The sequence below is a fragment of the Oryctolagus cuniculus genome, chromosome 3 (assembly GCF_051225735.1).
Source record: "Oryctolagus cuniculus isolate XC-2025 breed Fujian yellow rabbit chromosome 3, ASM5122573v1, whole genome shotgun sequence".
Lineage (NCBI taxonomy): Eukaryota > Metazoa > Chordata > Mammalia > Lagomorpha > Leporidae > Oryctolagus > Oryctolagus cuniculus.
In genome coordinates, this window is record NC_142869.1 from 19421732 (window position 1) to 19439147 (window position 17416).

Here is a 17416-nt window from a genome sequence, read left to right on the forward strand (position 1 = left end):
CAGAGAGTAAGTGTTCAGAGGTGAAATGAAGAGGCAGACCAATGCCTTATGGGTTGTCCAGTAACATTTTGGACTTTTATGATCAGTGGGAAAATTGTAAAGAGTTGGCCGGCGCCACGGCTCAACAGGCTAATCCTCCGCCTAGCAGTGCCGGCACACCAGGTTCTAGTCCCGGTCAGGGTGCCAGATTCTGTCCCGGTTGCCCCTCTTCCAGGCCAGCTCTCTGCTATGGCCAGGGAGTGCAGTGGAGGATGGCCCAAGTGCTTCGGCCCTGCACCCCATGGGAGACCAGGATAAGCACCTGGCTTCTGGCTTTGGATCAGTGCGATGAGCCAGCTGCACTGCACCTGCTGCGGCGGCCACTGGAGGGTGAACCAGCGGCAAAGGAAGACCTACCTCTCTCTCTCTCACTGTCCACTCTGTCAAAAAAAAAAAAAAGAAAAGAAAAGAAAACAGTAAAGAGTTGTACACAATACAGGGATAGGGGTTGACAAGAGCATTTTGCATGGTGGGAATAGGTGTGGAAACCAGAGGATAATTGGGGTTACTATGCCAGCCCATATAATGTGGGGCGGTGGCTATGGAGAAGGGGGAAATTGGGCAGCTTTGATGGAAAGAATTATGAGAGATGAATTAAAAAACATCACAATTTCTTTAGTTTATCAGGAGAGCAGAGCACTGGTTAGAAGGAATCAGAAGTACCATTGCAGTAGAAAGTCTGAGAAATTGTGATCAAATCCAACTTCTTCTATAGACAAGGAAGACCCGACCCAGAGATGTGAAAGAGCATAGGTAGGTTCAGAGACAAGAGGAAAGTTAGCAGTTTTTGTAACCCAGGATCAGGGTAGACGATCATCAAGGTAGAGAAACTAAACCAGTCAAGGCCAGATTCAGAGTCAGGCTGATGCCAGGCTCTGCGAAGCTGTTGGAAGGAAAAGAAGTGTGTTCACTGACCCTCAAGCTCAGCTGGCTGGGACCTGACAAAACTTCCTGCTTCAGCAGCCCACTACGGAAGGATATATTGTGCCAAGGAGGGAGCCAGTGACACGGCCTCAAAATCAGAGGACAATTAGCCTCTTCCTTTCTCCCAGCCGGAGTCCAGAGGCACCAGCCCAGAACAAAAGAAAGTCACCCAGACCCTGCTCCCACTCCCTCATGACACTTACCCACCCCCACCCTCTTGCACCTACTTCTCCAGATGTATTCCTAGGGCAGACGGAGCACAGCTGGATGCACAAAGCCCCCACCCCAGGCAAGTCTTGGGGCTTTGTAGACAAGTATACAAACGGACGCAAGAGGCTTCTCCTGGCGTGCGTTACACTCACTCTCAGCCAACAGGATGAGTGCAGGCCTAGCAGTTAAAGACCCTGTGTGACATCTGAAACAACTTGCCTCTCACACAGACTGATATCATGGCCGCCACAAGATTAATTGTATTTTTTCTGGAACAAAGCTGGAAATCACTCAAAGGGCAATAAATGCTGAAATCTGTCTATACTCTGCCAAAATTTCAGACAAAAAGCCAATAAGGCAATTTTTACCTTATGTGCTTGAATGGATTTTGTTAAAACAGTCCATGCTGAATGGAATGGACTAGATCAGCCTGGGAGCCTGAAGAGACAGCTCACTTGGGTCTAAAGACTGAACTCTTCTAGGTCAAGTGTACTTTAAAAAAAAAAGTATTTGTTTTTACATGAAAGTCAGAGTTATAGAGAGAGAAGGAGAGACAGGGAGAGATCTTTCATCTGCTGGTTCACTCCCCAGGTGGCCACAATGGCCAGGGCTGGGCCAGGCTTCTAGAAGTAGCTAGAAGCTTCTTCCAGGTCTCCCACGTGGGTGACAGAGGCCCAAACACTTGGGCTATCTTCCACTGCTGTTCCTAGACCATGAGCAGGGAGCTGGATTGGAAGTGGGGCACCCAGGACACAAACCAGCATCCATATGGGATGCCAGCATTGCAGTCAGCAGCTTTACCCACTACACCACAACAGCTGCCCTCAACTGTACTTTAAATCATATATTGGCAAGTACCACCCAAGGAATTCCATAGTCCACATGACCTTTTTAAATCCCATGAAGAGATGAAGGCTTACCAGGCACATGGACAACACAGAGTTTCTTAAGATAACCAACCTCGTCAGTAGAGAAGCCAAGAATGTGAAGGTCATAGTACCAGGATGAAGTTACTTAAGGGTTTCCAAAGCATTGTGAAGACTGATCATTACACAGCCTTGTTCTGGAACCAGACCAAACTCCTTCAGGGTTGCCTCAGGGTTAAGTAGATGGCAGTAATTATCTGTGTACTGGATGTTTAAAGCAATTTCTAGGTCATAAAGGACTTTCATGTTAGCACATTTATCCTTCCAACAAACCTATGAGTTAGGTATTATTATTATTATTATTATTATTAAGAGAAAACTAAGTTTCAGACATGTTCAATGGGCTTGTAGAAGTATAGTAGAAGGGATGATCAGACATGTGTGAATATAAAGATGGTGAAACATACAACTGTGTTCACATATGTAAAAAGACAGACAGAGTTCCAGCAGGCAATACAAGGCAAGCTCAAAACAGAATATCTCTAGAATTTACTGTTTGCAAATGTGAGGGACAGGTACAGAAAATACACAGGGAAAAAATGGTCCTGTGGGACCATGGGTGTGGCTGTTACATTCCCAGGATAAAGGACCATAGAGAGGAAGCCAACACAGGACCTGAGATAGAAGATCTGTAAGAAAAGAAACAACTTGAAAGGGGCTGTGGCCTTCTCTCAAAGCATGCAGTGGGCTGGGAGAGGAGATCAACCAATTGCCTGGGTCCCAAAAGAGGCCCAAACCAAGCACAAGTTCAAAGGACAAAAGAACATACAAGAAAAGAAAATGACAAAAGAACAAAGGAGGAAAACCATCTATGAGTATCCGAGCCTTCCAGAGCAGAAGCCAGGGTAAGCACAGTAGGATCTGGAGGAGCTAAAGGAAGCCATCCAGTTCAAGAATCTTCCATGTCTGGGCTGTCTATTAGGAGCTGCTATACTCCTCGGAGCAACGTCTTACAGAAACAGTCTGTCGTCAGCCATCAGGACTCAAGAACTGTACCCCAACAGGCATTTTCCAAGCACTGCTTCCTCATCTTTAACTCCCAACACGGCTAGAAATTCCAGAGAACACAAAACATAAGTCCTAGGCTGGTGCTCCATTCACAAAATTCTCAGAAGGAGGCACTTGATGATCTCAATGTTATACAGAAAAAGATTTATTGAGCATCGACTACATGCCAGACACCAAGCAACATGCTTTTACATTCATTTTATTTTATCCTCCCAACCTTCTGGGGCAAGTCTATTACTCTCCCTGTCTTACATAGGAAATGGTCATATCCCAGAGAATTTAAGTAATTTGGCCAAGATCAAACAGCTACAAAGTGGTAGACTGGGGTGTGAATGTAGATTTGCCTGACCACAAAACTCAGTCTCTTGGAGAGCATTAATTAGATGGGGGAGATAAGCCATGCTTATTTGAGAAAGTCACAGAATAATAAATCAGAAGTACTCATTAGTCCTTAATAATGACGTCTCCCATGGGGCAGTTATGCTGCTCATAATCTTCCCACAAGAGATCATTCCACTGTGTAGCTCCTGGCCCCAGGGGGAATTTCATGCTGCTCCCTGATGCCGGGCATGCAGACTCCCCATATGCTGGAGAGGAAGAAGTGGTCACAGAGACTCTTGAGCACTGATAGCTCCTGTCACGGCCAGAAAATCAACTCTTCCTCTGAGACCTTAAGCCCAAAGCCGACCCTGCAGTATCAGAAGGAGCAGAAGTTTCTAGAAGGGTCCAGGGATGGATCTACATTAGATCCACTAAATCCCTCAATCTGCTTGTGGCACCTTTACAGAACAGCCTCACAAGGTGGCTGCTCTCCCACTGCCACGCATAGCATAATGCAAAATAAGACATTAAAACTTCTGAGTTGCAGCCACTCGTGTTCATTTTTGTTTTTCACCATTTCAGCTCACAAGAATTAACTAGTAGATACCTTAACATGCATACCTCCTGGGATGTAGCCGCATGGCCCACTCAGAGCAGCTCTTTGCAGCTTCTCATGCTAACTCTTCCATTCCAAGTCCATAGCCAGAGCTTACTCTTCTCCCACCAGGGCCACTGTACATTAAGATTCCATTTCACAGTAGGGTGAAAGGATAAGATGGATCATAATTTACCTGGGGTTCTGCATACCTAGCTTATTTAGATTTTCAGCCTGCTGAGAAGGAATTGGGCCTGGCTTAATGATCAGTTCTTTATTTAACCTGTTGCTGACACTGGAATGTTTTCTAACCCAGGTGAAAATCCGGGGCCAGCACTGAGGCAGGTAGCCTGGGGGAGGTGGGACATCCTCTCTGGACCTCTATTGGTACTTAGTTTTCTGCCCAACAAAGTCAAGAAAATAAGACTTGTAAGGAAATTAAGTCTGAACTTAGAAAATGTCATTTCTTAAATTCCAACTACTGATTTTAATGGTTTTTTGGCAGGGGTGAAGTCCCATATTTCTAGCTTGACACCCAAGCTTTGCAGTTCCTCCAGCTTCCAGGAGCTTGCTGGTTCTCTGCTTCCTACCTCCTACAAATTATTAGAAATTAATTTGACTTGGTTCATATTATCTGACAATTGCACTGACCCCCCCGTGAACCTTTCTAGCTAATTTACATCCCCACCATGTGGCTTAATGTCTCTGATGCCAGTACACATTATTTTAAGCTCATGCCAATTATAATTTTTTAATACAGTCTGAAAAATCATGCTGTTACTTAGCAACAAAGGTCACTCCAATAAATAACAATATCTCATGAGCCCATTGATATCCTCGGTTCTTTTTCATAGGGATTGAGAGTTCATGGTGAGAACTTCCCCAGTTATTGCTCACGTTTGAACTGCTGACAAGGAGCCACCACTGGCAACTTCTTCAATGCATGTGAGTTCAGCTCCCCCTCACTTTAAGTCTTCCTTTGCCCCCATGTTAGCTCCTTTAGGGCAGTGACTGATTGGGCCCAGTTGAGCTCCCTGGCTCCCATCCCTCCTCCCCAGTGTCTCTTTAAACCTGGGGACCCCTGTAGGCAAACTGGTTAAAGTATAGACCCAAAGGGCAATGGGATTCAGAGGCACCAAGCGAAAGTCCCAGAAAACTTTCATTTCAGAAGTCCAGGGTCAAACATCACCAAAGATACAGAATGTCATGACTTTTTTCTCCTTATACATCCCTACTTTCTCCTAGGAAATTATATTGCTGCAGGCACGTTGCACGGTGGGGCTTCAGTAGGCACACCCAGAGGTAATCAGGAATTAGGGATTCCACAGCACAGAAGGGCCCCAGGGGACCTCTCTTGCTGCCTCCCAGGCTCCCCTCCACTCAGCAAGGGTGAAGGCCTCCTTCCTCTGCAGGTAATAGAGACCAAAAGCCCTATTAGGAAGCTCACCACTCAGGCTGTTTAGAAGCTGGAATGTCTTGTGTATACAAGGAAATTCTTTCTATGAGCACTCAAAGATCAAGCAAACCTTCACAAAGCCCGACAGAGTCTCTAGGGAAGGAAAAGTACAGTCCTCTTCCCACTGCCCCACATATGTTGCTGCAGAGGTCAATGTCAGATAAAAGACCGTTGAGCCCCTGGCTTACTCCCTCCCATCAGGAGCCATCCACCTTACAGGGTCAGATAAAATTTTCTTATTAGGTTTCAGACTCATTGGAAGCCTCATAGATGCCTACCAAGATGGGAACTGGTCTCATCCTACCAACTCATACTCTCTGTTCCATAGAAAAAAAGACCTGTGATATTAGTTCACTTTAATTCATTGCCAATACCATGCTAAACCCTTCATATGTGTCACTGTTCAATCCAAAATTATTATTCTTTATTCTAGTCTTGCAAATGAAGAACTGTGACACAGAAGAATGCCGTATTATTTGGTTAGCATATGTCAGAGATAAGATTTATAAACAGAGATTCTGGCCTCAAAAATCCGTATGCTTAACCATTTCTCTCAACTGCCAGTGTGCTACAAAAGCCACTGTGGCCACCCCCTTGCTAATGATAACATTGATTTTAAGGGCTGTGAAATCAAGCCAGACTGGAAAACCTTGTGTGGTCCTGTCTTCCAAAGCCAACTGTGAAACAACAGCACAGGAGAGCCTGCTCTTTTTGATTTTGTTATCCAGGACGGATACTAGCATACTTGACTGACTGGATTTCCTACTCCTCGGCCAGTTTTCCTAAAGAAAAGTAAAATCCAGTCCTGGTAGCAAAATTCCCTGCATTCTATCCATTTGCAAGGCATGGAAGTAGGCACCAGCAGAAATACAAAGGTGTGAGTAGCCTGGTTATGATCTAATCCTATTTTGCTATGGTCATGAGAGATCCCAACAAGGTGATGAGTCTAACTGAGCAGGTGTTAGCATCATTTAATTTTATCTTTCTCATAATTAGCATTGCACTTCATTCCAAGGGACTGGAGGAAAATGCAGCTATCATACAAACTGATTTCTTTGCAGGTCAGCACTTTTCATATCCAAATAGAAGGTCAATGGTCTGCAAACAAAGGACTCCCCTGGTATCACATCCACACGATACAGCAGGGCCTTCCCAGATTCACTCTCAGCCCTAGGACACCAGCCTCTATTTGGCTGCTAACTCAGGTATATTGGAGATCTGAAAGCATTGACACCAGGCCAGAATGTTCAGGGGGAATACCATTGTTCACAAGAATTTTTCTCCCTTATTTCACTTAAATTAAAACTCATTTGAGATTCTATGCCTATGCCAGTGTAGCCTGGGGCCTTTAAAAATGACAGCTGTTAGAACCTGCTCGCCATTGCAGGGCTTCTGTGGCACATGACTCAGGAAGGGGGTACAGGCCTGCAGGCCTGGAGCTCACCCTCTGGCAGGAGATTGCTTCCTACAGCGATCCATGGGACAAGAGCCAGCCACGCCAGCAGGAAACATGGAGAGGCCAAGAAGCACGCAGCCATCCTCTAGATCACTCACTTCAGTACCTCTGCTGCTCAGCGCTGCTCTCTCTCACTGCCCTGTTTTATCCCTACAGCCTATTTCACTTGATTTCTGAGACGTGTTCATTTCATCAGGCTCAGTGGTTGGCATGTTTTCTTAATCTTCACGTGGTTACCCTCGCCCACTGGTACCCAAGCACAAGAAGGATCCTGAAATGTTCTTCATGTTTTCAGTTTGTCTTTCATTCATCCAGTCACTCGTGCATCAGATACGCACAGGGGCTTTTAGAAGTCAGACTGTGTGAGATGCTGAAGATACAAACAAATCAAACACTACCTTTGTGCTTGAGGATGTCAGGGGCAAGTAGAGGAGGCAGACAAGTAAACCGGCTACTGTAATGCGCTCAGTGATGTTCTTCCACACTCAGAGGAAACTGAGAAAGTGACGTGGAACAGAGACACATGCACAGAGGAGGAAGAAGAGGAGGGAAGCCGTGCAGATCCTAAGGACAGGGAGGAGAGGGTCCTCAAAGGAAGGGCCGGCACAAAGGCAAAAGGACATGAAAAAACCAGATGGGTTTAGGAAACTACAGTTTTCCATTGTCAGAGTACAGTATGTGAAGTGTGAAAACAAAGGAACTCGAGGGGCCAGGCTTCCTAGGGCAATGTGGACTCGCTGGGGACTTTGGCAATAACAACACCTTACAGTGTTTAAGGTGGACAATAGGCCAGGCCCTACATGATGCACTGCACATGCATTGCTTCGCTTGGTTCTTAACACATTCCACTAGGGTAATTATTAGATAGGGTCGTAAGAAATGTACCAACATTACACCATTTTACCTACAGATACAGAATCCCATGGTCCAATCTAATGCCACTATTATCATCACCATTTAAGAGATGGGGAAATTAAAGCATCTTTTTTTCTTGCCCCGTAACACAAAGCTGCTAAGTGGAAGGGGGAAGATTCAAACTCAAGCAGTTTAAGTGATGTTAGAGGAGGAGTAAAATTTTTAAATTTTATTTAAGAGGCAGAGAGACACACAGATGGACAAAGCTCCCATCTTCTTGTTCACTCCCGAAATGCCCACAATAGCTGGGACAGGGACAGGCCCGGGCAGTGAGCTGGGAATCTCAATCCAGGTCTCCTCAGTGGGTGACAGTAACCCAACCACTCGCACTATCACCTTCTATCTACAGTGTCTGCATTAGCAGGAAGCTGGAATTGGGAGTGGAGCCAGGACTTCAACCCAGGCACTCAGATATGTGATGTAGGCATCTTAACCAGCATGGTCACTGCCAGGATCAATGCCTGCCCCTAAAATTTGAGATAAAAGATCAGAAGAACTCAGAGAAATGAGAGTAAACCACATGGTCATCTAAGGCACAGCATTATGGGAAGAGGAGGAAGTAAGTGCAAATTTCCTCAAGCAAGGCTGTTCCTGGAATGTTCTAGAAATCCAAGGAGACCAGGGTGGCTGGTGTAGTGAGGACAAGGAGGAAAGTGGTAGGAGATGAACTTTGAGAGGTAACGTGGTACAAGGTCACATCAGGTTTCATAGTCTTGGACTCTGGCTTATACTCTAAATGAGATGGCAAACCATATGGCATGTATTTCAACAAGACCCTGCCAGCAGCTTTGCTGAGAACAGACTCTACAGGGGCCAGGGCAAAAGCCAGAGGGCTGGGGAGAAGGCAAAAGATGATGGTGGTTTGGACCACCTGGTGGCAGTGAGGGGGAGAAGCCTTGAGGATGCATTGATGGCCTGGAGTGAAGGATAATGTCAATACTTTTTAACAGCAATTGAGTCAAAACAGACATTAAAAAGGAAATTTTAATTATCTTGAGACAAATGCAAATGGACACATAACACATCAAAACTATGGGACACAACAAAAGTCGTTCTAAGAAGTATATGTCAGTAAATGGCTACATCAGGAAAAGAAGATCTCAAACAAATAGCCTAACCTCATGACTCAGAGAACTAGGAAAAGAATAAACTAAACTGAAAGTGAGCAGCTGGAAGGAAATAACAGAGATCAGAGGCTAGAAAAGCAACAGAAAACTCAACAAAAGTAAGAGTTTTTAAGCTTTAACTAGAATCAGTAAGAAACAAAAGAGAGAAGATTCAAACGAATAAAATCAAAAACAAAAGACATGACAACTGATAACATAAAAATGCAAAGGACCACAAAGACCACAATAAAGTTATACATAAACAAATTCAACAACCTGGGGCGGGCGGGGTGGGGGGAACCTCTCAAGACTAGATCACAAAGAAATCGGAAAACTAAACATATTAATCATGAGTAAAGAAACTGAATCAGTAATTAAAAATCTCCCATCAAACAAAGTTCTAGGGACATAAAAATGAAAATGATTTTTTATCTCACTTTTTATATAAGAATCAACTCAAAATGGATTAAAGATTACATGTAAGGCCTGAAAACATAAAACCACTAGAAAAAAATGGGGAAATCTTCATGATGTTGGTCTGGTCAGTGATTTCTTGGCTATGTCCCCAAAACACAGGTCACAGAAGCTAATATAGACCAATGGGATTATTTCAAACAACAAAAACTTCTGCACAGTAAAGGAAACAATTAACAAAATGAAAAGACTACATACAGATTGAAAGAAAATATTAGCAAATCCTACAATTTGAATAAGGAATTAATATTCAAATATAGAAGAAATTCAAACTAGCCAAACTAGTCAATAACAAGAAAACAAATAACCCTACTTAAAAATGGGCAAAGAAGGGGGCCTGCATTATGGTATTGCTGATAAAGCTGCCCACCTGTGACCCCAGCATCCCAAGTGGCCCCCAGTTCATATCCTGGATGCTCCACTTCCAATTCATCTCCCTGCTAATGGCCTGAGAAAACAGCAGGAGATGGCCCAAGTGCTTGGGTCCCTACCATCAACGTGGGGACCACAGAGGAAGCTCAGCCTCCTGGCTTCAGCCTGCTCACTGGGAGAGTGAACCAGTGGATGGAGGATCTGTCTTTCTCTCGCTCCCTCTCTCTCTCCGTAACTCTGATTTTCAAACAAATAAATAATTTTTAAATGGGCAAAGGATTTGAATACGCAGATCTCAAAACAAGACATAAAGATGGTTAGCAGATAATTTAAACAGATACTTAACATCTCTAATTGTCATGATTTGAATATTTTCCACCTTAACTCACTTTAGATGCCAGCCTTATGTTAATGGTACTAAGATGGTGGAATCTTAATCCAGTTATCGTATAGACATAGAGCCTTTGGGAAGTAACTTGATTGCGTTAGGTCATGAGGATGGAGCCTCCATGACAGAATCCTGGTGACTTTTAAGGAAAGGGAGAAAGACCGCAGGGAGAAATACAGACAGACACGCGTGCTCCCCTGCCAGGTGATCCTCTGCCACCTCAAAGTGTGGTCCCTAGACTTGCATCTCCAGAACTGTGAACCAGAATACATATCTTATCTTTATCAAATTAGGCTGTCTCAGATATTTGTTATAGTGATGAAACCAATACACTAATCCTAAGAGAAATGCAAATTAAAGCCATAATGAGATATCATCTCACCCCTATTAGACTGGCTATTAATGAAAAGGTAAAAAAGGATTTTCCTTCAGAAAAGCTAAAGGTAAGATTATCATATAATCCAACAATCCCAGTAATTGGTATAAATCCAAAGAAATTGAAATCAGTATGTGAAAGAGATATTTGCACCTCCATTGCAGCTCCATTCAAAGCATGACATGAAAACAACTTAGGTGTTCTTGCTGGTTACATCTGCAAGCCCATGAATCAACAAAGCCAGCAGCTCCTAAACTCACATGAGTAGCTGTCATTAGATACCAACACAACAAATACTTATCTACAGAACTTCAGATTGGCAGCCCCAACCCAGAGGATATCATACAATCAACAGCAAAAGGCCATTCCAAAATATTCCCCTTGCTTTCCAGCTCTGGTTAAGTTTTCTATCTGCTATGGAGCTAGCTTCCCTGATACACAGATCACTTTTGTGAGCCTTGATCAGCAGCACACACTTCCATTTCCTTTCTTGTTCATTATGTTCTGCTCCAAGCAACATTTTCTCTTCTGAATCTGTTCTAAAAGACACTCTGACATTTCACTGAACACAAAGTCAGACATCTATATGAACACACAGATTTTGTGTAATACAAGTATGAATGGGTTCCATATGTTTTCTGAAAAAATAAGGCTCTACCAGACCAAGAGGGCATCCAATATTAATCATACACACATGAATTTTACTTAACAGCCTGACAGAGGCTTTGATTCCTGAGAAAATTAACATTTTTGTCTATGTAAATAATCTTTGGCTTTGAAAGAAACAGAAGGGAAAATGATGTTTTTCCTTTCATGCGACAGAATTTCCTCCTTCTGGTTTGTATGCACCAGCTAAGGTCAAGGGGGACAACTTCCACTACCTTGCAACACTCACCCCTGCTTGACCTCGATTAGTATCTGCAACAGCTGACAAACTATGCTTTGGCTGTCCAAGTCTTACTCTTCACCTGAAAGAAATCAGACAGCATTTCTGCACAAAGCAGTGCACTTTTGCATTCACGTTAAGCAGATGCACAATAAGAACTGCCACAAACGTGCCCCCGGAGGTGGTTCTTCCTGCCAATCTCCGGAAAATACAGCGAGGCTGAGCTTTTATTTGATCTTTGGAAAGCTTTCACGCATAGTTACGTGATCATATTGCCTTTTACACATGTTCACGAATGTGTTACACTTTCCAATATGAGCACTGTGGCAAATCTGCCCCCACCCTCCAGGACGAGGAGGAAGGACTATGGTGATCCTCTGGAACAGCCCTAATGAGCCATGGTAATTCCCACTGTGATCTTCAGAAGAATAAAAGCCCAAGGGGTCCAGCTTCATTGCCTCCCTCTGGCCTAGGAAACAGACTCAAACAAAATCAAACTCAATTCCTTCTAAGAAATCATGAAGGCTTGTAATGTCGTTTCAGGAAGAAAAACTTTACTGGGAGGACTTTTTTGTAGAAATTGTGTCTCTGTCCTGGGGAGATTTTTGGTTAGAAGTTTTCTGATGTGTGGTTGGGTCTCCAATTAGTGCAGACAGAGCAGTTATTTCAGCTGACTTGAGTGTCCTTGTGGAGCCCCCACAGTGCGGATTCCCCCAGCTTTGCTGAGCCTTACAGCACTTGGGGAAATGGGAAGGCAGGCTGAGGGAGGTCCTGACACTGGGCTCAGAAGCTCTCCACCTTCCTAGTACATGATGCTGTAAGTCACTGATTTTCTACTAAACTGCACTTTCATCGTCTGAAAATGATGTTACGATTCCAACCAAGACCATCTAAACATTGAAAAACAGGGGAAAGACTAAGCCACGGGACATCCAATATAGGAAGTATCCTGGAGTTGGGGCAAAGAATGGAAGTTAGCTATGGATGGTGCAGGCTAACACATCCACAGACACTGACTACCATGCAGGGAAAAGAGATCACAGAACCAAAACTAGCAAGGAAAGAGCAAATTCCATATAGAAAAGCAAACTGCAAATGACTGTTTGTTTGTGGATAAGTAAGAATACACATGTATATACTGGGAGAGACACACAAGTATCCTACATGTGTCAGGAGTGCCCATGCTCAGAAAAGGATGTGAAAGATGCTTACTGTGTATCAGCCATCACCTCTAGTGAATAAATGTGGTTGGGGTGGATTTAGGGGTTTTTTCTTTGTATCCTGAGGTCTTTAGCACTCTGGGTTGTTGTCTTTTTCTTCTTGTGTCAGGAATGCATTTATGTATTATTTGCTTAACTTAAAAATAAACAAGATAGTGGCCAGCACTGTGGGGCAGCAGGTTAAGCGACTGCTTGCGATGCTGGCATCCCATATAGGAATACTGCCTCCAATCTCAGCTGCTCCACTTCCTATCCTTTTTCCTGCTGATGGGACTGGAAAGGCAATGAAAGATGGGCAAATACTTGGGGCCCTGCCACCCATGTGGGAGACCTGGATGGAGTTCTGGGAACCTGTCTACAGCCTGGCCCATACCCAGTGACCCAGTGTTGTGACCATTTTAGGAGTGAACCAGCATGTGGAAGATCTCTCTCTCTCTCTCTCTCTCTCTCTCCCCTTCTCCCTTTCCCTCTCCCTCTCTCCCTCTCTCTCTCCCCCTCTCCTCCTCTCCCCTTCTCCTCCTCTCTCCCTCCCTCACTCCCTTTCTCTCTCCTCTTTCTAGCTCTGCCTTTAAAATAAATAAATAATTTTAAAAGATAATAAATGAGACAACTTATTAATTCACCTAAGATTCAGTAAGTGCTGTGGCAGAAATTTAGTTACCTCTCCAATATTTACTCCTTCCAATATTCATTCTTCCCTTTGCCGTTGCTTAACAGTAATTGTGGTTTTCAGGAGTGCAATGTTCCAGGCTGAACATTTGCTTTCCCAGCCTCAAATAACTAGGTGACACATTCAATACCAGGAGAGATGCAAAGTGCTGGGAGGAGAGAGAATGGACCTTGAAGAACAGCAGCAGTAGTGAAAGGTTAAGAGAATTGCACAGAGTCCAGGCCAGTTCGTTTGTAGTCACCTAACCAATATCAGCAGCTGCCTACCTCCAGAATGCTCTTATTATTAAGAAATATAGACCTCTAGTCATTTGCTCTACTGTTAGTTGACGTTTGTGTCACTGAAAACCAAATGTATTACGATGAACACAAATGCCTCTTGTGTGTTAAGTAGATTCAAGTTAGCAACTTGATTTTACAAGAGAGAAGAGAGGTTATCAGCAGCATAGTACACCTGATATAATAGAAGAAGATGAGGTTCAAGTATAAATAATAATAGGGATAAAAACAAAAGTGCCTGATTTCTTCATATTGGTATTGAGTAAATTAAACACTGTGTATGAAAGTAGTTTGTTAATGCAGTAAACAGTATACAAACAGAAAGGCTGATTTTTTTTCATATGTGGTCAGAGTTGTGCTATGGATACTGTCTAAAGTTTCACACTCTGAAGTCAAATCACAGATTTGAAATCCTGGGGCACCACATATGTGAGCTATAGGACTTGAAAAATCATTTAATTTCTCTGCACCTCAGTTCCTAATCTGTAAAATTGGAATCACAATAGCAACTACCTCCACAGGGCTATGGAATAAATAAAATAGCATATAAGAGCATTAAACACAGCCTGGCACATAGTGAGCCTTACAATGTTATTATAAGATGAGTTCCAGGACATCTGAAAGCCCCCAATGCCAAAAGGTAACCACACCTTCCCCACCTCCACTAGTGAAAGCCACTCCCACAGCAGTTACCACCTGGCTTAAAGCCTCAGAGACCACTGGAGGGAAAGAAAGGTAGCCCTCACCCAAGGAAGGCAAAACCTTGATACTCCAGGAGTATTTACAGGGTAGCTAGGACAAGCGAGCAAGACACTGAGGGGGATCGAAGGGAATGCCAGAGGTTTGCTCTGTGCTCTCAAGGAACCTCAAGAGCGATGACATAAGGGCAAAGAAGGTGAAAGAATATACAAGAGATAAACAGCAACTCGGTGCTGCACAAGAAATGTCCAGTGCGTGACTGATTGTCAAGCAGGAGTGCAGAGAAGGATGCGAGTTATCACACGGCCAGTGAGACGGCAGAGGAGGAAACGATCCAAAACTGCTTCAAGGAGAAAAAGAAATCTTCACCAAGGACAGGACGACTTTACACACACAAGGAGCAGCAGGGAGCGTCCCAGGAGCAGGGTGAAATGTGACCCAAGTCAGGGACAAGAAACCCATGAGCATATTTTAGACTTGGCACCTGGGTGGGAACCATGAGTGAGGGAATGAGTCTGATGAAATCAGGAGAAGTTAAGCAAGGTGAATGCGTATCATGAACAGGAGGAATTCAAGGGGATCTGGGGTTTGAACATAAAAGACTTAAGACAGACCGAGTAGCTTAAAAATGCAGTCTGTAGACAGTGGAGGGTCCTGGGGATTCCAAATAACCACAACTGAGCAGCATCTCATGATGACACTAGACAGGAAGCAACAGGGTGAATCCCAGGGCTCAGAGACTGGGCGAGAGGAGTCAGGCCACTGGGGACTGCTGCAGTGGGACAAATGTGTAATCACAGTGAGGCACCTGCAATAGGATGGGTCAATGGGAAAACGAACTGAACCTACAAACAAATGGCAAATCCTTTCTAGCTCTGTTTCTAGCAACTATCACCTCCAGTCGCTCTAGTTTATGAGGTTAGTTCCTATCTACAGTGAGACCTTGAGGAAAAAGAGAAAAGAGTTAAAGAGAAAAAGAACCTCACAAATCCAGTCCTAGCTGCATGAATGCCTTTTGCTTGCTTGGAAACAAAATAGCCCAGTTCTGTTACAGTAAAGAGAAGGATGAGGTACAGAACAGAACAGACAAATGAAAGATGGCTGGCCGGCGCCGCAGCTCAATAGGCTAATCCTCTGTCTGCGGCACCGGCACCCAGGGTTCTAGTCCCGGTCGGGGCGCCGGATTCTGTCCCGGCTGCTCCACTTCCAGTCCAGCTCTCTGCTGTGGCCCAGGAAGGCAGTGGAGGATGGCCCAGATCCTTGGGCCCTGCACCCGCATGGGAGACCAGGAGGAAGCACCTGGCTCCTGGCTTCGGATGGGCGCAGTGTGCCGGCCGCAACGTGCTGGCCGTAGCAGCCACTTGGGGGGTGAACCAACAGAAAAAGGAAGACCTTTCTCTCTGTCTCTCTCTCTCACTAACTCTGCCTGTCAAAAAAAAATACTAAAAAAAAAAAAAATTAAAGATGGCTGAGAAGGCCAGACAAAGCGTTTGCCTCAACTGAGTAAAGAACGGAGTCCCAAAGGGTCCCCATCCACAGAGCACAGGCATTGGCAGTTGTACACTTGGAGGATAAATGTGACAGTGGTGGGGAGAAGGCATGGAGAAGAGAGGAGGGTGCACTACAGCAGCACAGGGAAGTGGGGTGAAGCTTCCACCCAGGGCAACGTCAGCAGCCAGGGAAGGGGAGGCAGGTGTGAGCGCCGCCTGGAGAGAGGACACCACAGGCCAGGGGGCTGACTGGACACGAGGGTGCAAGGGGCTGAAGGTAAAGCTTGGGTGACTGGAAGAGAAGGGGTCATTTCCTTGTTCTTGTTGGGTTGAGAGGCATCCAGGATGGGCAGTGAAGCACACAGCCAGTAAACGAACACTGAGCTCAGCACAGCCGACGTGGCCAGGGCTGTCAGTGTTACAGTTGTCTCTGCAGAGTTCATGAGAGGCCACAACAGTAAACAGAGTCTTTGGGAGAGCATATGTGGGGGGAAGAAGAAGAAGAAGTGGAAGCAGAGACTCCTTCTGTTTCATTGGAATGGAACCAAGGTTGAGGCAAACCATTAGAATTTAGAAGTACCAAGAGAGAAAGAAGGAAGACGATGGTCCCACTTTGCCCTGCCTTGAAAGGATGGGGTGTCTGAGGCAGGAGCTGCAACATGAGATGTTAAGGGTGAAGGAAAATATAAGAGAATTGCAGAGTTCAGGCTTCCTAACAGGCAAGTTGAAAGTTGTTATGCATCCTTGCCACTGTTTGGGAGTAACTTAGGAAGAAGTCAAGGAAGGGAGAGAAAGAGGAAGAAGGAGAGAGAGAGGGAGAGGGAGAGGGAGTGAGGAAGGGAGGGAGGGAGGGGTAGAGGGGAAGGGAGGAAGGAAGGGGGAGAGAGAGAGAGAAAGTGAGTAATGGTGGTATGGCATGGAAGAGCCCTGCACTATGCTCTTGGTTCTGTTAGGACTAAATGGCCTTAGGAAAATCATGCCTCATTTTTTGTAAGCATGATTTTTTGAGCCTCATTTTTATACCTGAAAACTGGAGCTGAAGGGTTGGAATAGAACTCTGCCTTTCAGATAAGGTGTGGCATTTTAAAAGCCCAAATTCCAGATAACTGCTATCTGGCCTAGAGCAAGTTACATTACTTGTTTGAGGCTTAGTTTCTCTGTGTAGGAAATGGGGCTAAATCACCTGCTTTAGAGAACTTACAGAAGAAAATCAGTAACATGGGAAAAGTTCCTGGCACAGGCTAAGGCCAGGGTAACTCTTGCTATTTTGCTTGGCAACAATTTTCAAAAGATGAAAAAAAAATGGACAGAACAAAAGATTGAGGTACTACATGAATTGATCAAGCCAAGAAAATAAGTATTTAGTGCATGAATGTTTTTGCACAGACCCAGATCTATGATCTATGTGTAAGTCAGAGGACAACTCATGTGTGTATGTGTGTGTGTGTGTGTGTGTATGTGTGTTTATGCTAAGGGTCCTTCCTTCCCTCAAATACTCTCCATTGGTTAAGATTGCATTGCCTAAAATTTTGGTGTATGTATGTATGTATGTGTGTATCTTTTTTTCTCTCTTTGGTGTAAAAGTACCAAACTCTCCTATTAAAATG